The following is a 25,299-nucleotide window of genomic DNA, read 5'->3' as shown; positions in this document are numbered from 1 at the left end:
ATGAAGGCCGAAAGCCAGAAACACGTGTCCAGAGATACGGCACTCGCTGCACCTACCTTAGGTGAAGAACTTTCTATAGCGATACGGCACTTGCTGCACCTACTTAGGGTGAATAATTTTTTGAAAGATTCTCGCTATTTATATTTAAATGACTGCATTTACCATGATGCCTTGGGGCTATTTTCCGCTTGAATGCAAGGCAGTGTGCTCCCTTTTTCTTTTTGGATGTCTAAATGACGGCTCCGGTGAGCCTCTTGCTGACGAGCACTAGCGATGCACCTGTGCGCCTACTGAGTGGTACAAAAACCTGTGAAGACGTTTGGCGGCATTTCAAGCGACCCCTTCAGTTACATACGCTCTCTGCTGATGAAGGCCGAAAGCCAGAAACACGTGTCCAGATATACTGCACTCGCTGCACCTACCTTAGGTGAAGAACTTTCTACAGCGATACGGCACTTGCTGCACCTACTTAGGGTGAATAATTTTTTGAAAGATTCTCGCTATTTATATTTAAATGACTGCATTTACCATGATGCCTTGGGGCTATTTTCCGCTTGAATGCAAGGCAGTGTGCTCCCTTTTTCTTTTTGGATGTCTAAATGACGGCTCCCGTGAGCCTCTTGCTGACGAGCACTGGAGATGCACCTGTGCGCCTACTGAGTGGTACAAAAACCTGTGAAGACGTTTGGCGGCATTTCAAGCGACCCCTTCAGTTACAGACGCTCTCTGCTGATGAAGGCCGAAAGCCAGAAACACGTGTCCAGAGATACGGCACTCGCTGCACCTACCTTAGGTGAAGAACTTTCTACAGCGATACAGCACTTGCTGCACCTACTTAGGGTGAATAATTTTTTGAAAGATTCTCGCTATTTATATTTAAATGACTGTATTTACCATGATGCCTTGGGGCTATTTTCCGCTTGAATGCAAGGCAGTGTGCTCCCTTTTTCTTTTTGGATGTCTAAATGACGGCTCCCGTGAGCCTCTTGCTGACGAGCACTGGCGATGCACCTGTGCGCCTACTGAGTGGTACAAAAACCTGTGAAGACGTTTGGCGGCATTTCAAGCGACCCCTTCATTTACATACGCTCTCTGCTGATGAAGGCCGAAAGCCAGAAACACGTGTCCAGAGATACTGCACTCGCTGCACCTACCTTAGGTGAAGAACTTTCTACAGCGATACGGCACTTGCTGCACCTACTTAGGGTGAATAATTTTTTTAAAGATTCTCGCTATTTATATTTAAATGACTGCATTTACCATGATGCCTTGGGGCTATTTTCCGCTTGAATGCAAGGCAGTGTGCTCCCTTTTTCTTTTTGGATGTCTAAATAACGGCTCCCGTGAGCCTCTTGCTGACGAGGACTGGCGATGCACCTGTGCGCCTACTGAGTGGTACAAAAACCTGTGAAGACGTTTGGCCGCATTTCAAGTGACCCCTTCAGTTACATACGCTCCCTGCTGATGAAGGCCGAAAGCCAGAAACACGTGTCCAGAGATACGGCACTCGCTGCACCTACCTTACGTGAAGAACTTTCTACAGCGATACAGCACTTGCTGCACCTACTTAGGGTGAATAATTTTTTGAAAGATTCTCGCTATTTATATTTAAATGACAGCATTTACCATGATGCCTTGGGGCTATTTTCCGCTTGAATGCAAGGCAGTGTGCTCCCTTTTTCTTTTTGGATGTCTAAATGACGGCTCCCGTGAGCCTCTTGCTGACGAGCACTGGCGATGCACCTGTGCGCCTACTGAGTGGTACAAAAACCTGTGAAGACGTTTGGCAGCATTTCAAGCGACCCCTTCAGTTACATACGCTCTCTGCTGATGAAGGCCGAAAGCCAGAAACACGTGTCCAGAGATACGGCACTCGCTGCACCTACCTTAGGTGAAGAACTTTCTACAGCGATACGGCACTTGCTGCACCTACTTAGGGTGAATAATTTTTTGAAAGATTCTCGCTATTTATATTTAAATGACTGCATTTACCATGATGCCTTGGGGCTATTTTCCGCTTGAATGCAAGGCAGTGTGCTCCCTTTTTCTTTTTGGATGTCTAAATGACGGCTCCCGTGAGCCTCTTGCTGACGAGCACTGGCGATGCACCTGTGCGCCTACTGAGTGGCACAAAAACCTGTGAAGATGTTTGGCGGCATTTCAAGCGACCCCTTCAGTTACATACGCTCTTTGCTGATGAAGGCCGAAAGCAAGAAACACGTGTCCAGAGATACGGCACTCGCTGCACCTACCTTAGGTGAAGAACTTTCTACAGCGATACGGCACTTGCTGCACCTACTTAGGGTGAATAATTTTTTGAAAGGTTCTCGCTATTTATATTTAAATGACTGCATTTACCATGATGCCTTGGAGCTATTTTCCGCTTGAATGCAAGGCAGTGTGCTCCCTTTTTCTTTTTGGATGTCTAAATGACGGCTCCCGTGAGCGCCTTGCTGACGAGCACTGGCGATGCACCTGTGCGCCTACTGAGTGGTACAAAAACCTGTGAAGACGTTTGGCGGCATTTCAAGCGACCCCTTCAGTTACATACGCTCTCTGCTGATAAAGGCCGAAAGCCAGAAACACGTGTCCAGAGATACGGCACTCGCTGCACCTACCTTAGGTGAAGAACTTTCTACAGCGATACGGCACTTGCTGCACCTACTTAGGGTGAATAATTTTTTTAAAGATTCTCGCTATTTATATTTAAATGACTGCATTTACCATGATGCCTTGGGGCTATTTTCCGCTTGAATGCAAGGCAGTGTGCTCCCTTTTTCTTTTTGGATGGCTAAATGACGGCTCCCGTGAGCCTCTTGCTGACGAGCACTGGCGATGCACCTGTGCGCCTACTGAGTGGTACAAAAACCTGTGAAGACGTTTGGCGGCATTTCAAGCGACCCCTTCAGTTACATACGCTCTCTGCTGATGAAGGCCGAAAGCCAGAAACACGTGTCCAGAGATACTGCACTCGCTGCACCTACCTTAGGTGAAGAACTTTCTACAGCGATACGGCACTTGCTGCACCTACTTAGGGTGAATAATTTTTTGAAAGATTCTCGCTATTTATATTTAAATGACTGCATTTACCATGATGCCTTGGGGCTATTTTCCGCTTGAATGCAAGGCAGTGTGCTCCCTTTTTCTTTTTGGATGTCTAAATGACGGCTCCCGTGAGCCTCTTGCTGACGAGCACTGGCGATGCACCTGTGCGCCTACTGAGTGGTACAAAAACCTGTGAAGACGTTTGGCGGCATTTCAAGCGACCCCTTCAGTTACATACGCTCTCTGCTGATGAAGGCCGAAAGCCAGAAACACGTGTCCAGAGATACGGCACTCGCTGCACCTACCTTAGGTGAAGAACTTTCTACAGCGATACGGCACTTGCTGCACCTACTTAGGGTGAATAATTTTTTGAAAGATTCTCGCTATTTATATTTAAATGACTGCATTTACCATGATGCCTTGGGGCTATTTTCCGCTTGAATGCAAGGCAGTGTGCTCCCTTTTTCTTTTTGGATGTCTAAATGACGGCTCCGGTGAGCCTCTTGCTGACGAGCACTAGCGATGCACCTGTGCGCCTACTGAGTGGAACAAAAACCTGTGAAGACGTTTGGCGGCATTTCAAGCAACCCCTTCAGGTACATACGCTCTCTGCTGATGAAGGCCGAAAGCCAGAAACACGTGTCCAGAGATACGGCACTCGCTGCACCTACTTTAGGTCAAGAACTTTCTACAGCGATACAGCACTTGCTGCACCTACTTAGGGTGAATAATTTTTTGAAACATTCTCGCTATTTATATTTAAATGACTGCATTTACCATGATGCCTTGGGGCTATTTTCCGCTTGAATGCAAGGCAGTGTGCTCCCTTTTTCTTTTTGGATGTCTAAATGACGGCTCCCGTGAGCCTCTTGCTGACGAGCACTGGCGATGCAACTGTGCGCCTACTGAGTGGTACAAAAACCTGTGAAGACGTTTGGCGGCATTTCAAGCGACCCCTTCAGTTACATACGCTCTCTGCTGATGAAGGCCGAAAGCCAGAAACACGTGTCCAGAGATACGGCACTCGCTGCACCTACCTTAGGTGAAGAACTTTCTACAGCGATACGGCACTTGCTGCACCTACTTAGGGTGAATAATTTTTTGAAAGATTCTCGCTATTTATATTTAAATGACTGCATTTACCATGATGCCTTGGGGCTATTTTCCGCTTGAATGCAAGGCAGTGTGCTCCCTTTTTCTTTTTGGATGTCTAAATGACGGCTCCCGTGAGCCTCTTGCTGACGAGCACTGGCGATGCACCTGTGCGCCTACTGAGTGGTACAAAAACCTGTGAAGACGTTTGGCGGCATTTCAAGCGACCCCTTCAGTTACATACGCTCTCTGCTGATGAAGGCCGAAAGCCAGAAACACGTGTCCAGAGATACTGCACTCGCTGCACCTACCTTAGGTGAAGAACTTTCTACAGCGATACAGCACTTGCTGCACCTACTTAGGGTGAATAATTTTTTGAAAGATTCTCGCTATTTATATTTAAATGACTGCATTTACCATGATGCCTTGGGGCTATTTTCCACTTGATTGCAAGGCAGTGTGCTCCCTTTTTCTTTTTGGATGTCTAAATGACGGCTCCCATGAGCCTCTTGCTCACGAGCACTGGCGATGCACCTGTGCGCCTACTGAGTGGTACAAAAACCTGTGAAGACGTTTGGCGGCATTTCAAGCGACCCCTTCAGTTACATACGCTCTCTGCTGATGAAGGCCGAAAGCCAGAAACACGTGTCCAGAGATACTGCACTCGCTGCACCTACCTTAGGTGAAGAACTTTCTACAGCGATACGGCACTTGCTGCACCTACTTAGGGTGAATAATTTTTTGAAAGATTCTCGCTATTTATATTTAAATGACTGCATTTACCATGATACCTTGGGGCTATTTTCCGCTTGAATGCAAGGCAGTGTGCTCCCTTTTTCTTTTTGGATGTCTAAATGACGGCTCCCGTGAGCCTCTTGCTGACGAGCACTGGCGATGCACCTGTGCGCCTACTGAGTGGTACAAAAACCTGTGAAGACGTTTGGCGGCATTTCAAGCGACCCCTTCAGTTACATACGCTCACTGCTGATGAAGGCCGAAAGCCAGAAACACGTGTCCAGAGATACGGCACTCGCTGCACCTACCTTAGGTGAAGAACTTTCTATAGCGATACGGCACTTGCTGCACCTACTTAGGGTGAATAATTTTTTGAAAGATTCTCGCTATTTATATTTAAATGACTGCATTTACCATGATGCCTTGGGGCTATTTTCCGCTTGAATGCAAGGCAGTGTGCTCCCTTTTTCTTTTTGGATGTCTAAATGACGGCTCCGGTGAGCCTCTTGCTGACGAGCACTAGCGATGCACCTGTGCGCCTACTGAGTGGTACAAAAACCTGTGAAGACGTTTGGCGGCATTTCAAGCGACCCCTTCAGTTACATACGCTCTCTGCTGATGAAGGCCGAAAGCCAGAAACACGTGTCCAGATATACTGCACTCGCTGCACCTACCTTAGGTGAAGAACTTTCTACAGCGATACGGCACTTGCTGCACCTACTTAGGGTGAATAATTTTTTGAAAGATTCTCGCTATTTATATTTAAATGACTGCATTTACCATGATGCCTTGGGGCTATTTTCCGCTTGAATGCAAGGCAGTGTGCTCCCTTTTTCTTTTTGGATGTCTAAATGACGGCTCCCGTGAGCCTCTTGCTGACGAGCACTGGAGATGCACCTGTGCGCCTACTGAGTGGTACAAAAACCTGTGAAGACGTTTGGCGGCATTTCAAGCGACCCCTTCAGTTACAGACGCTCTCTGCTGATGAAGGCCGAAAGCCAGAAACACGTGTCCAGAGATACGGCACTCGCTGCACCTACCTTAGGTGAAGAACTTTCTACAGCGATACAGCACTTGCTGCACCTACTTAGGGTGAATAATTTTTTGAAAGATTCTCGCTATTTATATTTAAATGACTGTATTTACCATGATGCCTTGGGGCTATTTTCCGCTTGAATGCAAGGCAGTGTGCTCCCTTTTTCTTTTTGGATGTCTAAATGACGGCTCCCGTGAGCCTCTTGCTGACGAGCACTGGCGATGCACCTGTGCGCCTACTGAGTGGTACAAAAACCTGTGAAGACGTTTGGCGGCATTTCAAGCGACCCCTTCATTTACATACGCTCTCTGCTGATGAAGGCCGAAAGCCAGAAACACGTGTCCAGAGATACTGCACTCGCTGCACCTACCTTAGGTGAAGAACTTTCTACAGCGATACGGCACTTGCTGCACCTACTTAGGGTGAATAATTTTTTTAAAGATTCTCGCTATTTATATTTAAATGACTGCATTTACCATGATGCCTTGGGGATATTTTCCGCTTGAATGCAAGGCAGTGTGCTCCCTTTTTCTTTTTGGATGTCTAAATGACGGCTCCCGTGAGCCTCTTGCTGACGCGCACTGGCGATGCACCTGTGCGCCTACTGAGTGGTACAAAAACCTGTGAAGACGTTTGGCGGAATTTCAAGCGACCCCTTCAGTTACATACGCTCTCTGCTGATAAAGGCCGAAAGCCAGAAACACGTGTCCAGAGATACGGCACTCGCTGCACCTACCTTAGGTGAAGAACTTTCTACAGCGATACGGCACTTGCTGCACCTATTTAGGGTGAATAATTTTTTGAAAGATTCTCGCTATTTATATTTAAATGACTGCATTTACCATGATGCCTTGGGGCTATTTTCCGCTTGAATGCAAGGCAGTGTGCTCCCTTTTTCTTTTTTGGATGTCTAAATGACGGCTCCCGTGAGCCTCTTGCTGACGAGCACTGGCGATGCACCTGTGCGCCTACTGAGTGGTACAAAAACCTGTGAAGACGTTTGGCGGCATTTCAAGCGACCCCTTCAGTTACATACGCTCTCTGCTGATGAAGGCCGAAAGCCAGAAACACGTGTCCAGAGATACAGCACTCGCTGCACCTACCTTAGGTGAAGAACTTTCTACAGTGATACGGCACTTGCTGCACCTACTTAGGGTGAATAATTTTTTGAAAGATTCTCGCTATTTATATTTAAATGACTGCATTTACCATGATGCCTTGGGGCTATTTTCCACTTGATTGCAAGGCAGTGTGCTCCCTTTTTCTTTTTGGATGTCTAAATGACGGCTCCCGTGAGCCTCTTGCTGACGAGCACTGGCGATGCACCTGTGCGCCTACTGAGTGGTACAAAAACCTGTGAAGACGTTTGGCGGCATTTCAAGCGACCCCTTCAGTTACATACGCTCTCTGCTGATGAAGGCCGAAAGCCAGAAACACGTGTCCAGAGATACTGCACTCGCTGCACCTACCTTAGGTGAAGAACTTTCTACAGCGATACGGCACTTGCTGCACCTACTTAGGGTGAATAATTTTTTGAAAGATTCTCGCTATTTATATTTAAATGACTGCATTTACAATGATGCCTTGGGGCTATTTTCCGCTTGAATGCAAGGCAGTGTGCTCCCTTTTTCTATTTGGATGTCTAAATGACGGCTACCGTGAGCCTCTTGCTGACGAGCACTGGCGATGCACCTGTGCGCCTACTGAGTGGTACAAAAACCTGTGAAGACGTTTGGCGGCATTTCAAGCGACCCCTTCAGTTACATACGCTCTCTGCTGATGAAGGCCGAAAGCCAGAAACACGTGTCCAGAGATACGGCACTCGCTGCACCTACCTTAGGTGAAGAACTTTCTACAGCGATACGGCACTTGCTGCACCTACTTAGGGTGAATAATTTTTTGAAAGATTCTCGCTATTTATATTTAAATGACTGCATTTACCATGATGCCTTGGGGCTATTTTCCGCTTGAATGCAAGGCAGTGTCCTCCCTTTTTCTTTTTGGATGTCTAAATGACGGCTCCGTGAGCCTCTTGCTGACGAGCACTAGCGATGCACCTGTGCGCCTACTGAGTGGAACAAAAACCTGTGAAGACGTTTGGCGGCATTTCAAGCAACCCCTTCAGGTACATACGCTCTCTGCTGATGAAGGCCGAAAGCCAGAAACACGTGTCCAGAGATACGGCACTCGCTGCACCTACTTTAGGTGAAGAACTTTCTACAGCGATACCGCACTTGCTGCACCTACTTAGGGTGAATAATTTTTTGAAACATTCTCGCTATTTATATTTAAATGACTGCATTTACCATGATGCCTTGGGGCTATTTTCCGCTTGAATGCAAGGCAGTGTGCTCCCTTTTTCTTTTTGGATGTCTAAATGACGGCTCCCGTGAGCCTCTTGCTGACGAGCACTGGCGATGCACTTGTGCGCCTACTGAGTGGTACAAAAACCTGTGAAGACGTTTGGCGGCATTTCAAGCGACCCCTTCAGTTACATACGCTCTCTGCTGATGAAGGCCGAAAGCCAGAAACACGTGTCCAGAGATACGGCACTCGCTGCACCTACCTTAGGTGAAGAACTTTCTACAGCGATACAGCACTTGCTGCACCTACTTAGGGTGAATAATTTTTTTAAAGATTCTCGCTATTTATATTTAAATGACTGCATTTACCATGATGCCTTGGGGCTATTTTCCGCTTGATTGCAAGGCAGTGTGCTCCCTTTTTCTTTTTGGATGTCTAAATGACGGCTCCTGTGAGCCTCTTGCTGACGAGCACTGGCGATGCACCTGTGCGCCTACTGAGTGGTACAAAAACCTGTTAAGACGTTTGGCGGCATTTCAAGCGACCCCTTCAGTTACATACGCTCTCTGCTGATGAAGGCCGAAAGCCAGAAACATGTGTCCAGAGATACGGAACTCGCTGCACCTACCTTAGGTGAAGAACTTTCTACAGCGATACAGCACTTGCTGCACCTACTTAGGGTGAATAATTTTTTGAAAGATTCTCGCTATTTATATTTAAATGACTGCATTTACCATGATGCCTTGCGGCTATTTTCCGCTTGAATGCAAGGCAGTGTGCTCCCTTTTTCTTTTTGGATGTCTAAATGACGGCTCCCGTGAGCCTCTTGCTGACGAGCACTGGCGATGCACCTGTGCGCCTACTGAGTGGTACAAAAACCTGTGAAGACGTTTGGCGGCATTTCAAGCGACCCCTTCAGTTACATACTCTCTCTGCTGATGAAGGCCGAAAGCCAGAAACACGTGTCCAGAGATACGGCACTCGCTGCACCTACCTTAGGTGAAGAACTTTCTACAGCGATACAGCACTTGCAGCACCTACTTAGGGTGAATAATTTTTTGAAAGATTCTCGCTATTTATATTTAAATGACTGCATTTACCATGAGCCTTGGGGCTATTTTCCGCTTGAATGCAAGGCAGTGTGCTCCCTTTTTCTTTTTGGATGTCTAAATGACGGCTCCCGTGAGCCTCTTGCTGACGAGCACTGGCGATGCACCTGTGCGCCTACTGAGTGGTACAAAAACCTGTGAAGACGTTTGGCGGCATTTCAAGCGACCCCTTCAGTTACATACGCTCTCTGCTGATGAAGGCCGAAAGCCAGAAACACGTGTCCAGAGATACAGCACTCGCTGCACCTACCTTAGGTGAAGAACTTTCTACAGCGATACGGCACTTGCTGCACCTACTTAGGGTGAATAATTTTTTGAAAGGTTCTCGCTATTTATATTTAAATGACTGCATTTACCATGATGCCTTGGGGCTATTTTCCGCTTGAATGCAAGGCAGTGTGCTCCCTTTTTCTTTTTGGATGTCTAAATGACGGCTCCCGTGAGCCTCTTGCTGACGAGCACTGGCGATGCACCTGTGCGCCTACTGAGTGGTACAAAAACCTGTGAAGACGTTTGGCGGCATTTCAAGCGACCCCTTCAGTTACATACGCTCTCTGCTGATGAAGGCCGAAAGCCAGAAACATGTGTCCAGAGATACGGCACTCGCTGCACCTACCTTCGGTGAAGAACTTTCTACAGCGATACGGCACTTGCTGCACCTACTTAGGGTGAATAATTTTTTGAAAGATTCTCGCTATTTATATTTAAATGACTGCATTTACCATGATGCCTTGGGGCTATTTTCCGCTTGATTGCAAGGCAGTGTGCTCCCTTTTTCTTTTTGGATGTCTAAATGACGGCTCCCGTGAGCCTCTTGCTGACGAGCACTGGCGATGCACCTGTGCGCCTACTGAGTGGTACAAAAACCTGTGAAGACATTTGGCGGCATTTCAAGCGACCCCTTCAGTTACATACGCTCTCTGCTGATGAAGGCCGAAAGCCAGAAACACGTGTCCAGAGATACGGCACTCGCTGCACCTACCTTAGGTGAAGAACTTTCTACAGCGATACGGCACTTGCTGCACCTACTTAGGGTGAATAATTTTTTGAAAGATTCTCGCTATTTATATTTAAATGACTGCATTTACCATGATGCCTTGGGGCTATTTTCCGCTTGAATGCAAGGCAGTGTGCTCCCTTTTTCTTTTTGGATGTCTAAATGACGGCTCCCGTGAGCCTCTTGCTGACGAGCACTGGCGATGCACCTGTGCGCCTACTGAGTGGCACAAAAACCTGTGAAGATGTTTGGCGGCATTTCAAGCGACCCCTTCAGTTACATACGCTCTTTGCTGATGAAGGCCGAAAGCAAGAAACACGTGTCCAGAGATACGGCACTCGCTGCACCTACCTTAGGTGAATAACTTTCTACAGCGATACGGCACTTGCTGCACCTACTTAGGGTGAATAATTTTTTGAAAGGTTCTCGCTATTTATATTTAAATGACTGCATTTACCATGATGCCTTGGAGCTATTTTCCGCTTGAATGCAAGGCAGTGTGCTCCCTTTTTCTTTTTGGATGTCTAAATGACGGCTCCCGTGAGCCTCTTGCTGACGAGCACTGGCGATGCACCTGTGCGCCTACTGAGTGGTACAAAAACCTGTGAAGACGTTTGGCGGCATTTCAAGCGACCCCTTCAGTTACATACGCTCTCTGCTGATAAAGGCCGAAAGCCAGAAACACGTGTCCAGAGATACGGCACTCGCTGCACCTACCTTAGGTGAAGAACTTTCTACAGCGATACGGCACTTGCTGCACCTACTTAGGGTGAATAATTTTTTTTAAGATTCTCGCTATTTATATTTAAATGAATGCATTTACCATGATGCCTTGGGGCTATTTTCCGCTTGAATGCAAGGCAGTGTGCTCCCTTTGTCTTTTTGGATGGCTAAATGACGGCTCCCGTGAGCCTCTTGCTGACGAGCACTGGCGATGCACCTGTGCGCCTACTGAGTGGTACAAAAACCTGTGAAGACGTTTGGCGGCATTTCAAGCGACCCCTTCAGTTACATACGCTCTCTGCTGATGAAGGCCGAAAGCCAGAAACACGTGTCCAGAGATACTGCACTCGCTGCACCTACCTTAGGTGAAGAACTTTCTACAGCGATACGGCACTTGCTGCACCTACTTAGGGTGAATAATTTTTTGAAAGATTCTCGCTATTTATATTTAAATGACTGCATTTACCATGATGCCTTGGGGCTATTTTCCGCTTGAATGCAAGGCAGTGTGCTCCCTTTTTCTTTTTGGATGTCTAAATGACGGCTCCCGTGAGCCTCTTGCTGACGAGCACTGGCGATGCACCTGTGCGCCTACTGAGTGGTACAAAAACCTGTGAAGACGTTTGGCGGCATTTCAAGCGACCCCTTCAGTTACATACGCTCTCTGCTGATGAAGGCCGAAAGCCAGAAACACGTGTCCAGAGATACGGCACTCGCTGCACCTACCTTAGGTGAAGAACTTTCTACAGCGATACGCCACTTGCTGCACCTACTTAGGGTGAATAATTTTTTTAAAGATTCTCGCTATTTATATTTAAATGACTGCATTTACCATGATGCCTTGGGGCTATTTTCTGCTTGAATGCAAGGCAGTGTGCTCCCTTTTTCTTTTTGGATGTCTAAATGACGGCTCTCGTGAGCCTCTTGCTGACGAGCACTGGCGATGCACCTGTGCGCCTACTGAGTGGTACAAAAACCTGTGAAGACGTTTGGCGGCATTTCAAGCGACCCCTTCAGTTACATACGCTATCTGCTGATAAAGGCCGAAAGCCAGAAACACGTGTCCAGAGATACGGCACTCGCTGCACCTACCTTAGGTGAAGAACTTTCTACAGCGATACGGCACTTGCTGCACCTACTTAGGGTGAATAATTTTTTGAAAGATTCTCGCTATTTATATTTAAATGACTGCTTTTACCATGATGCCTTGGGGCTATTTTCCGCTTGAATGCAAGGCAGTGTGCTCCCTTTTTCTTTTTGGATGTCTAAATGACTGCTCCCGTGAGCCTCTTGCTGACGAGCACTGGCGATGCACCTGTGCGCCTACTGAGTGGTACAAAAACCTGTGAAGACGTTTGGCGGCATTTCAAGCGACCCCTTCAATTACATACGCTCTCTGCTGATGAAGGCCGAAAGCCAGAAACACGTGTCCAGAGATACGGCACTCGCTGCACCTACCTTAGGTGAAGAACTTTCTACAGCGATACGGCACTTGCTGCACCTACTTATGGTGAATAATTTTTTGAAAGGTTCTCGCTATTTATATTTAAATGACTGCATTTACCATGATGCCTTGGGGCTATTTTCCGCTTGAATGCAAGGCAGTGTGCTCCCTTTTTCTTTTTGGATGTCTAAATGACGGCTCCCGTGAGCCTCTTGCTGACAAGCACTGGCGATGCACCTGTGCGCCTACTGAGTGGCACAAAAACCTGTGAAGATGTTTGGCGGTATTTCAAGCGACCCCTTCAGTGACATACGCTCTTTGCTGATGAAGGCCGAAAGCAAGAAACACGTGTCCAGAGATACGGCTCTCGCTGCACCTACCTTAGGTGAAGAACTTTCTACAGCGATACGGCACTTGCTGCACCTACTTAGGGTGAATAATTTTTTGAAAGGTTCTCGCTATTTATATTTAAATGACTGCATTTACCATGATGCCTTGGGGATATTTTCCGCTTGAATGCAAGGCAGTGTGCTCCCTTTTTCTTTTTGGATGTCTAAATGACGGCTCCCGTGAGCCTCTTGCTGACGCGCACTGGCGATGCACCTGTGCGCCTACTGAGTGGTACAAAAACCTGTGAAGACGTTTGGCGGAATTTCAAGCGACCCCTTCAGTTACATACGCTCTCTGCTGATAAAGGCCGAAAGCCAGAAACACGTGTCCAGAGATACGGCACTCGCTGCACCTACCTTAGGTGAAGAACTTTCTACAGCGATACGGCACTTGCTGCACCTATTTAGGGTGAATAATTTTTTGAAAGATTCTCGCTATTTATATTTAAATGACTGCATTTACCATGATGCCTTGGGGCTATTTTCCGCTTGAATGCAAGGCAGTGTGCTCCCTTTTTCTTTTTTGGATGTCTAAATGACGGCTCCCGTGAGCCTCTTGCTGACGAGCACTGGCGATGCACCTGTGCGCCTACTGAGTGGTACAAAAACCTGTGAAGACGTTTGGCGGCATTTCAAGCGACCCCTTCAGTTACATACGCTCTCTGCTGATGAAGGCCGAAAGCCAGAAACACGTGTCCAGAGATACAGCACTCGCTGCACCTACCTTAGGTGAAGAACTTTCTACAGTGATACGGCACTTGCTGCACCTACTTAGGGTGAATAATTTTTTGAAAGATTCTCGCTATTTATATTTAAATGACTGCATTTACCATGATGCCTTGGGGCTATTTTCCACTTGATTGCAAGGCAGTGTGCTCCCTTTTTCTTTTTGGATGTCTAAATGACGGCTCCCGTGAGCCTCTTGCTGACGAGCACTGGCGATGCACCTGTGCGCCTACTGAGTGGTACAAAAACCTGTGAAGACGTTTGGCGGCATTTCAAGCGACCCCTTCAGTTACATACGCTCTCTGCTGATGAAGGCCGAAAGCCAGAAACACGTGTCCAGAGATACTGCACTCGCTGCACCTACCTTAGGTGAAGAACTTTCTACAGCGATACGGCACTTGCTGCACCTACTTAGGGTGAATAATTTTTTGAAAGATTCTCGCTATTTATATTTAAATGACTGCATTTACAATGATGCCTTGGGGCTATTTTCCGCTTGAATGCAAGGCAGTGTGCTCCCTTTTTCTATTTGGATGTCTAAATGACGGCTACCGTGAGCCTCTTGCTGACGAGCACTGGCGATGCACCTGTGCGCCTACTGAGTGGTACAAAAACCTGTGAAGACGTTTGGCGGCATTTCAAGCGACCCCTTCAGTTACATACGCTCTCTGCTGATGAAGGCCGAAAGCCAGAAACACGTGTCCAGAGATACGGCACTCGCTGCACCTACCTTAGGTGAAGAACTTTCTACAGCGATACGGCACTTGCTGCACCTACTTAGGGTGAATAATTTTTTGAAAGATTCTCGCTATTTATATTTAAATGACTGCATTTACCATGATGCCTTGGGGCTATTTTCCGCTTGAATGCAAGGCAGTGTCCTCCCTTTTTCTTTTTGGATGTCTAAATGACGGCTCCGTGAGCCTCTTGCTGACGAGCACTAGCGATGCACCTGTGCGCCTACTGAGTGGAAGAAAAACCTGTGAAGACGTTTGGCGGCATTTCAAGCAACCCCTTCAGGTACATACGCTCTCTGCTGATGAAGGCCGAAAGCCAGAAACACGTGTCCAGAGATACGGCACTCGCTGCACCTACTTTAGGTGAAGAACTTTCTACAGCGATACCGCACTTGCTGCACCTACTTAGGGTGAATAATTTTTTGAAACATTCTCGCTATTTATATTTAAATGACTGCATTTACCATGATGCCTTGGGGCTATTTTCCGCTTGAATGCAAGGCAGTGTGCTCCCTTTTTCTTTTTGGATGTCTAAATGACGGCTCCCGTGAGCCTCTTGCTGACGAGCACTGGCGATGCACTTGTGCGCCTACTGAGTGGTACAAAAACCTGTGAAGACGTTTGGCGGCATTTCAAGCGACCCCTTCAGTTACATACGCTCTCTGCTGATGAAGGCCGAAAGCCAGAAACACGTGTCCAGAGATACGGCACTCGCTGCACCTACCTTAGGTGAAGAACTTTCTACAGCGATACAGCACTTGCTGCACCTACTTAGGGTGAATAATTTTTTTAAAGATTCTCGCTATTTATATTTAAATGACTGCATTTACCATGATGCCTTGGGGCTATTTTCCGCTTGATTGCAAGGCAGTGTGCTCCCTTTTTCTTTTTGGATGTCTAAATGACGGCTCCTGTGAGCCTCTTGCTGACGAGCACTGGCGATGCACCTGTGCGCCTACTGAGTGGTACAAAAACCTGTTAAGACGTTTGGCGGCATTTCAAGCGACCCCTTCAGTTACATACGCTCTCTGCTGATGAAGGCCGAAAGCCAGAAACATGTGTCCAGAGATACGGCACTCGCTGCACCTACCTTAGGTGAAGAACTTTCTACAGCGATACAGCACTTGCTGCACCTACTTAGGGTGAATAATTTTTTGAAAGATTCTCGCTATTTATATTTAAATGACTGCATTTACCATGATGCCTTGCGGCTATTTTCCGCTTGAATGCAAGGCAGTGTGCTCCCTTTTTCTTTTTGGATGTCTAAATGACGGCTCCCGTGAGCCTCTTGCTGACGAGCACTGGCGATGCACCTGTGCGCCTACTGAGTGGTACAAAAACCTGTGAAGACGTTTGGCGGCATTTCAAGCGACCCCTTCAGTTACATACTCTCTCTGCTGATGAAGGCCGAAAGCCAGAAACACGTGTCCAGAGATACGGCACTCGCTGCACCTACCTTAGGTGAAGAACTTTCTACAGCGATACAGCACTTGCAGCACCTACTTAGGGTGAATAATTTTTTGAAAGATTCTCGCTATTTATATTTAAATGACTGCATTTACCATGAGCCTTGGGGCTATTTTCCGCTTGAATGCAAGGCAGTGTGCTCCCTTTTTCTTTTTGGATGTCTAAATGACGGCTCCCGTGAGCCTCTTGCTGACGAGCACTGGCGATGCACCTGTGCGCCTACTGAGTGGTACAAAAACCTGTGAAGACGTTTGGCGGCATTTCAAGCGACCCCTTCAGTTACATACGCTCTCTGCTGATGAAGGCCGAAAGCCAGAAACACGTGTCCAGAGATACAGCACTCGCTGCACCTACCTTAGGTGAAGAACTTTCTACAGCGATACGGCACTTGCTGCACCTACTTAGGGTGAATAATTTTTTGAAAGGTTCTCGCTATTTATATTTAAATGACTGCATTTACCATGATGCCTTGGGGCTATTTTCTGCTTGAATGCAAGGCAGTGTGCTCCCTTTTTCTTTTTGGATGTCTAAATGACGGCTCCCGTGAGCCTCTTGCTGACGAGCACTGGCGATGCACCTGTGCGCCTACTGAGTGGTACAAAAACCTGTGAAGACGTTTGGCGGCATTTCAAGCGACCCCTTCAGTTACATACGCTCTCTGCTGATGAAGGCCGAAAGCCAGAAACATGTGTCCAGAGATACGGCACTCGCTGCACCTACCTTCGGTGAAGAACTTTCTACAGCGATACGGCACTTGCTGCACCTACTTAGGGTGAATAATTTTTTGAAAGATTCTCGCTATTTATATTTAAATGACTGCATTTACCATGATGCCTTGGGGCTATTTTCCGCTTGATTGCAAGGCAGTGTGCTCCCTTTTTCTTTTTGGATGTCTAAATGACGGCTCCCGTGAGCCTCTTGCTGACGAGCACTGGCGATGCACCTGTGCGCCTACTGAGTGGTACAAAAACCTGTGAAGACATTTGGCGGCATTTCAAGCGACCCCTTCAGTTACATACGCTCTCTGCTGATGAAGGCCGAAAGCCAGAAACACGTGTCCAGAGATACGGCACTCGCTGCACCTACCTTAGGTGAAGAACTTTCTACAGCGATACGGCACTTGCTGCACCTACTTAGGGTGAATAATTTTTTGAAAGATTCTCGCTATTTATATTTAAATGACTGCATTTACCATGATGCCTTGGGGCTATTTTCCGCTTGAATGCAAGGCAGTGTGCTCCCTTTTTCTTTTTGGATGTCTAAATGACGGCTCCCGTGAGCCTCTTGCTGACGAGCACTGGCGATGCACCTGTGCGCCTACTGAGTGGCACAAAAACCTGTGAAGATGTTTGGCGGCATTTCAAGCGACCCCTTCAGTTACATACGCTCTTTGCTGATGAAGGCCGAAAGCAAGAAACACGTGTCCAGAGATACGGCACTCGCTGCACCTACCTTAGGTGAATAACTTTCTACAGCGATACGGCACTTGCTGCACCTACTTAGGGTGAATAATTTTTTGAAAGGTTCTCGCTATTTATATTTAAATGACTGCATTTACCATGATGCCTTGGAGCTATTTTCCGCTTGAATGCAAGGCAGTGTGCTCCCTTTTTCTTTTTGGATGTCTAAATGACGGCTCCCGTGAGCCTCTTGCTGACGAGCACTGGCGATGCACCTGTGCGCCTACTGAGTGGTACAAAAACCTGTGAAGACGTTTGGCGGCATTTCAAGCGACCCCTTCAGTTACATACGCTCTCTGCTGATAAAGGCCGAAAGCCAGAAACACGTGTCCAGAGATACGGCACTCGCTGCACCTACCTTAGGTGAAGAACTTTCTACAGCGATACGGCACTTGCTGCACCTACTTAGGGTGAATAATTTTTTTTAAGATTCTCGCTATTTATATTTAAATGAATGCATTTACCATGATGCCTTGGGGCTATTTTCCGCTTGAATGCAAGGCAGTGTGCTCCCTTTGTCTTTTTGGATGGCTAAATGACGGCTCCCGTGAGCCTCTTGCTGACGAGCACTGGCGATGCACCTGTGCGCCTACTGAGTGGTACAAAAACCTGTGAAGACGTTTGGCGGCATTTCAAGCGACCCCTTCAGTTACATACGCTCTCTGCTGATGAAGGCCGAAAGCCAGAAACACGTGTCCAGAGATACTGCACTCGCTGCACCTACCTTAGGTGAAGAACTTTCTACAGCGATACGGCACTTGCTGCACCTACTTAGGGTGAATAATTTTTTGAAAGATTCTCGCTATTTATATTTAAATGACTGCATTTACCATGATGCCTTGGGGCTATTTTCCGCTTGAATGCAAGGCAGTGTGCTCCCTTTTTCTTTTTGGATGTCTAAATGACGGCTCCCGTGAGCCTCTTGCTGACGAGCACTGGCGATGCACCTGTGCGCCTACTGAGTGGTACAAAAACCTGTGAAGACGTTTGGCGGCATTTCAAGCGACCCCTTCAGTTACATACGCTCTCTGCTGATGAAGGCCGAAAGCCAGAAACACGTGTCCAGAGATACGGCACTCGCTGCACCTACCTTAGGTGAAGAACTTTCTACAGCGATACGGCACTTGCTGCACCTACTTAGGGTGAATAATTTTTTGAAAGATTCTCGCTATTTATATTTAAATGACTGCATTTACCATGATGCCTTGGGGCTATTTTCCACTTGAATGCAAGGCAGTGTGCTCCCTTTTTCTTTTTGGATGTCTAAATGACGGCTCCGGTGAGCCTCTTGCTGACGAGCACTAGCGATGCACCTGTGCGCCTACTGAGTGGAACAAAAACCTGTGAAGACGTTTGGCGGCATTTCAAGCAACCCCTTCAGGTACATACGCTCTCTGCTGATGAAGGCCGAAAGCCAGAAACACGTGTCCAGAGATACGGCACTCGCTGCACCTACTTTAGGTGAAGAACTTTCTACAGCGATACGGCACTTGCTGCACCTACTTAGGGTGAATAATTTTTTGAAACATTCTCGCTATTTATATTTAAATGACTGCATTTACCATGATGCCTTGGGGCTATTTTCCGCTTGAATGCAAGGCAGTGTGCTCCCTTTTTCTTTTTGGATGTCTAAATGACGGCTCCCGTGAGCCTCTTGCTGACGAGCACTGGCGATGCACCTGTGCGCCTACTGAGTGGTACAAAAACCTGTGAAGACGTTTGGCGGCATTTCAAGCGACCCCTTCAGTTACATACGCTCTCTGCTGATGAAGGCCGAAAGCCAGAAACACGTGTCCAGAGATACTGCACTCGCTGCACCTACCTTAGGTGAAGAACTTTCTACAGCGATACGGCACTTGCTGCACCTACTTAGGGTGAATAATTTTTTGAAAGATTCTCGCTATTTATATTTAAATGACTGCATTTACCATGATGCCTTGGGGCTATTTTCCGCTTGATTGCAAGGCAGTGTGCTCCCTTTTTCTTTTTGGATGTCTAAATGACTGCTCCCATGAGCCTCTTGCTCACGAGCACTGGCGATGCACCTGTGCGCCTACTGAGCGGTACAAAAACCTGTGAAGACGTTTGGCGGCATTTCAAGCGACCCCTTCAGTTACATACGCTCTCTGCTGATGAAGGCCGAAAGCCAGAAACACGTGTCCAGAGATACTGCACTCGCTGCACCTACCTTAGGTGAAGAACTTTCTACAGCGATACGGCACTTGCTGCACCTACTTAGGGTGAATAATTTTTTGAAAGATTCTCGCTATTTATATTTAAATGACTGCATTTACCATGATGCCTTGGGGCTATTTTCCGCTTGAATGCAAGGCAGTGTGCTCCCTTTTTCTTTTTGGATGTCTAAATGACGGCTCCCGTGAGCCTCTTGCTGACGAGCACTGGCGATGCACCTGTGCGCCTACTGAGTGGTACAAAAACCTGTGAAGACGTTTGGCGGCATTTCAAGCGACCCCTTCAGTTACATACGCTCTCTGCTGATGAAGGCCGAAAGCCAGAAACACGTGTCCAGAGATACGGCACTCGCTGCACCTACCTTAGGTGAAGAACTTTCTACAGCGATACGGCACTTGCTGCACCTACTTAGGGTGAATAATTTTTTGAAAGATTCTCGCTATTTATATTTAAATGACTGCATTTACCATGATGCCTTGGGGCTATTTTCCGCTTGAATGCAAGGCAGTGTGCTCCCTTTTTCTTTTTGGATGTCTAAATGACGGCTCCGGTGAGCCTCTTGCTGACGAGCACTAGCGATGCACCTGTGCGCCTACTGAGTGGTACAAAAACCTGTGAAGACGTTTGGCGGCATTTCAAGCGACCCCTTCAGTTACATACGCTCTCTGCTGATGAAGGCCGAAAGCCAGAAACACGTGTCCAGAGATACTGCACTCGCTGCACCTACCTTAGGTGAAGAACTTTCTACAGCGATACGGCACTTGCTGCACCTACTTAGGGTGAATAATTTTTTGAAAGATTCTCGCTATTTATATTTAAATGACTGCATTTACCATGATGCCTTGGGGCTATTTTCCGCTTGAATGCAAGGCAGTGTGCTCCCTTTTTCTTTTTGGATGTCTAAATGACGGCTCCGGTGAGCCTCTTGCTGACGAGCACTAGCGATGCACCTGTGCGCCTACTGAGTGGTACAAAAACCTGTGAAGACGTTTGGCGGCATTTCAAGCGACCCCTTCAGTTACATACGCTCTCTGCTGATGAAGGCCGAAAGCCAGAAACACGTGTCCAGAGATACGGCACTCGCTGCACCTACCTTAGGTGAAGAACTTTCTACAGCGATACAGCACTTGCTGCACCTACTTAGGGTGAATAATTTTTTGAAAGATTCTCGCTATTTATATTTAAATGACTATATTTACCATGATGCCTTGGGGCTATTTTCCGCTTGAATGCAAGGCAGTGTGCTCCCTTTTTCTTTTTGGATGTCTACATGACGGCTCCCGTGAGCCTCTTGCTGACGAGCACTGGCGATGCACCTGTGCGCCTACTGAGTGGTACAAAAACCTGTGAAGACGTTTGGCGGCATTTCAAGCGACCCCTTCAGTTACATACGCTCTCTGCTGATGAAGGCCGAAAGCCAGAAACACGTGTCCAGAGATACTGCACTCGCTGCACCTACCTTAGGTGAAGAACTTTCTACAGCGATACGGCACTTGCTGCACCTACTTAGGGTGAATAATTTTTTTAAAGATTCTCGCTATTTATATTTAAATGACTGCATTTACCATGATGCCTTGGGGCTATTTTCCGCTTGAATGCAAGGCAGTGTGCTCCCTTTTTCTTTTTGGATGTCTAAATGACGGCTCCCGTGAGCCTCTTGCTGACGAGGACTGGCGATGCACCTGTGCGCCTACTGAGTGGTACAAAAACCTGTGAAGACGTTTGGCGGCATTTCAAGCGACCCCTTCAGTTACATACGCTCCCTGCTGATGAAGGCCGAAAGCCAGAAACACGTGTCCAGAGATACGGCACTCGCTGCACCTACCTTACGTGAAGAACTTTCTACAGCGATACGGCACTTGCTGCACCTACTTAGGGTGAATAATTTTTTGAAAGATTCTCGCTATTTATATTTAAATGACTGCATTTACCATGATGCCTTGGGGCTATTTTCCGCTTGAATGCAAGGCAGTGTGCTCCCTTTTTCTTTTTGGATGTCTAAATGACGGCTCCCGTGAGCCTCTTGCTGACGAGCACTGGCGATGCACCTGTGCGCCTACTGAGTGGTACAAAAACCTGTGAAGACGTTTGGCAGCATTTCAAGCGACCCCTTCAGTTACATACGCTCTCTGCTGATGAAGGCCGAAAGCCAGAAACACGTGTCCATAGATACGGCACTCGCTGCACCTACCTTAGGTGAAGAACTTTCTACAGCGATACGCCACTTGCTGCACCTACTTAGGGTGAATAATTTTTTTCAAGATTCTCGCTATTTATATTTAAATGACTGCATTTACCATGATGCCTTGGGGCTATTTTCTGCTTGAATGCAAGGCAGTGTGCTCACTTTTTCTTTTTGGATGTTTAAATGACGGCTCCCGTGAGCCTCTTGCTGACGAGCACTGGCGATGCACCTGTGCGCCTACTGAGTGGTACAAAAACCTGTGAAGACGTTTGGCGGCATTTCAAGCGACCCCTTCAGTTACATACGCTCTCTGCTGATAAAGGCCGAAAGCCAGAAACACGTGTCCAGAGATACGGCACTCGCTGCACCTACCTTAGGTGAAGAACTTTCTACAGCGATACGGCACTTACTGCACCTACTTAGGGTGAATAATTTTTTGAAAGATTCTCGCTATTTATATTTAAATGTCTGCTTTTACCATGATGCCTTGGGGCTATTTTCCGCTTGAATGCAAGGCAGTGTGATCCCTTTTTCTTTTTGGGTGTCTAAATGACGGCTCCCGTGAGCCTCTTGCTGACGAGCACTGGCGATGCACCTGTGCGCCTACTGAGTGGTACAAAAACCTGTGAAGACGTTTGGCGACATTTCAAGCGACCCCTTCAGTTACATACGCTCTCTGCTGATGAAGGCCGAAAGCCAGAAACACGTGTCCAGAGATACGGCACTCGCTGCACCTACCTTAGGTGAAGAACTTTCTACAGCGATACGGCACTTGCTGCACCTACTTATGGTGAATAATTTTTTTAAAGGTTCTCGCTATTTATATTTAAATGACTGCATTTACCATGATGCCTTGGGGCTATTTTCCGCTTGAATGCAAGGCAGTGTGCTCCCTTTTTCTTTTTGGATGTCTAAATGACGGCTCCCGTGAGTCTCTTGCTGACGAGCACTGGCGATGCACCTGTGCGCCTACTGAGTGGCACAAAAACCTGTGAAGATGTTTGGCGGTATTTCAAGCGACCCCTTCAGTTACATACGCTCTTTGCTGATGAAGGCCGAAAGCAAGAAACACGTGTCCAGAGATACGGCACTCGCTGCACCTACCTTAGGTGAAGAACTTTCTACAGCGATACGGCACTTGCTGCACCTACTTAGGGTGAATAATTTTTTGAAAGGTTCTCGCTATTTATATTTAAATGACTGCATTTACCATGATGCCTTGGGGCTATTTTCCGCTTGAATGCAAGGCAGTGTGCTCCCTTTTTCTTTTTGGATGTCTAAATGACGGCTCCCGTGAGCCTCTTGCTGACGAGCACTGGCGATGCACCTGTGCGCCTACTGAGTGGTACAAAAACCTGTGAAGACGTTTTGCGGAATTTCAAGCGACCCCTTCAGTTACATACGCTCTCTGCTGATAAAGGCCGAAAGCCAGAAAGACGTGTCCAGAGATACGGCACTCGCTGCACCTACCTTAGGTGAAGAACTTTCTACAGCGATACAGCACTTGCTGCACCTACTTAGGGTGAATAATTTTTTGAAAGATTCTCGCTATTTATATTTAAATGACTGCATTTACCATGATGCCTTGGGGCTATTTTCCGCTTGAATGCAAGGCAGTGTGCTCCCTTTTTCTTTTTGGATGTCTAAATGACGGCTCCCGTGAGCCTCTTGCTGACGAGCACTGGCGATGCACCTGTGCGCCTACTGAGTGGTACAAAAACCTGTGAAGACGTTTGGCGGCATTTCAAGCGACCCCTTCAGTTACATACGCTCTCTGCTGATGAAGGCCGAAAGCCAGAAACACGTGTCCAGAGATACGGCACTCGCTGCACCTACCTTAGGTGAAGAACTTTCTACAGCGATACAGCACTTGCTGCACCTACTTAGGGTGAATAATTTTTTGAAAGATTCTCGCTATTTATATTTAAATGACTGCATTTACCATGATGCCTTGGGGCTATTTTCCGCTTGAATGCAAGGCAGTGTGCTCCCTTTTTCTTTTTGGATGTCTAAATGACGGCTCCCGTGAGCCTCTTGCTGACGAGCACTGGCGATGCACCTGTGCGCCTACTGAGTGGTACAAAAACCTGTGAAGACGTTTGGCGGAATTTCAAGCGACCCCTTCAGTTACATACGCTCTCTGCTGATAAAGGCCGAAAGCCAGAAACACGTGTCCAGAGATACGGCACTCGCTGCACCTACCTTAGGTGAAGAACTTTCTACAGCGATACGGCACTTGCTGCACCTACTTAGGGTGAATAATTTTTTGAAAGATTCTCGCTATTTATATTTAAATGACTGCATTTACCATGATGCCTTGGGGCTATTTTCCGCTTGAATGCAAGGCAGTGTGCTCCTTTTTTCTTTTTGGATGTCTAAATGACGGCTCCCGTGAGCCTCTTGCTGACGAGCACTGGCGATGCACCTGTGCGCCTACTGAGTGGTACAAAAACCTGTGAAGACGTTTGGCGGCATTTCAAGCGACCCCTTCAGTTACATACGCTCTCTGCTGATGAAGGCCGAAAGCCAGAAACACGTGTCCAGAGATACGGCACTCGTGCACCTACCTTAGGTGAAGAACTTTCTACAGCGATACGGCACTTGCTGCACCTACTTAGGGTGAATAATTTTTTGAAAGATTCTCGCTATTTATATTTAAATGACTGCATTTACCATGATGCCTTGGGGCTATTTTCCGCTTGAATGCAAGGCAGTGTGCTCCCTTTTTCTTTTTGGATGTCTAAATGACGGCTCCGGTGAGCCTCTTGCTGACGAGCACTAGCGATGCACCTGTGCGCCTACTGAGTGGTACAAAAACCTGTGAAGACGTTTGGCGGCATTTCAAGCGACCCCTTCAGTTACATACGCTCTCTGCTGATGAAGGCCGAAAGCCAGAAACACGTGTCCAGAGATACTGCACTCGCTGCACCTACCTTAGGTGAAGAACTTTCTACAGCGATACGGCACTTGCTGCACCTACTTAGGGTGAATAATTTTTTGAAAGATTCTCGCTATTTATATTTAAATGACTGCATTTACCATGATGCCTTGGGGCTATTTTCCGCTTGAATGCAAGGCAGTGTGCTCCCTTTTTCTTTTTGGATGTCTAAATGACGGCTCCGGTGAGCCTCTTGCTGACGAGCACTAGCGATGCACCTGTGCGCCTACTGAGTGGTACAAAAACCTGTGAAGACGTTTGGCGGCATTTCAAGCGACCCCTTCAGTTACATACGCTCTCTGCTGATGAAGGCCGAAAGCCAGAAACACGTGTCCAGAGATACGGCACTCGCTGCACCTACCTTAGGTGAAGAACTTTCTACAGCGATACAGCACTTGCTGCACCTACTTAGGGTGAATAATTTTTTGAAAGATTCTCGCTATTTATATTTAAATGACTGCATTTACCATGATGCCTTGGGGCTATTTTCCGCTTGAATGCAAGGCAGTGTCCTCCCTTTTTCTTTTTGGATGTCTAAATGACGGCTCCGGTGAGCCTCTTGCTGACGAGCACTAGCGATGCACCCGTGCGCCTACTGAGTGGAACAAAAACCTGTGAAGACGTTTGGCGGCATTTCAAGCAACCCCTTCAGGTACATTCGCTCTCTGCTGATGAAGGCCGAAAGCCAGAAACACGTGTCCAGAGATACGGCACTCGCT

This window comes from Pleurodeles waltl, chromosome 2_2, assembly GCF_031143425.1.
Source record: "Pleurodeles waltl isolate 20211129_DDA chromosome 2_2, aPleWal1.hap1.20221129, whole genome shotgun sequence".
NCBI classification, from domain to species: Eukaryota; Metazoa; Chordata; class Amphibia; order Caudata; family Salamandridae; genus Pleurodeles; species Pleurodeles waltl.
This window is presented reverse-complemented; position numbering follows the sequence as displayed.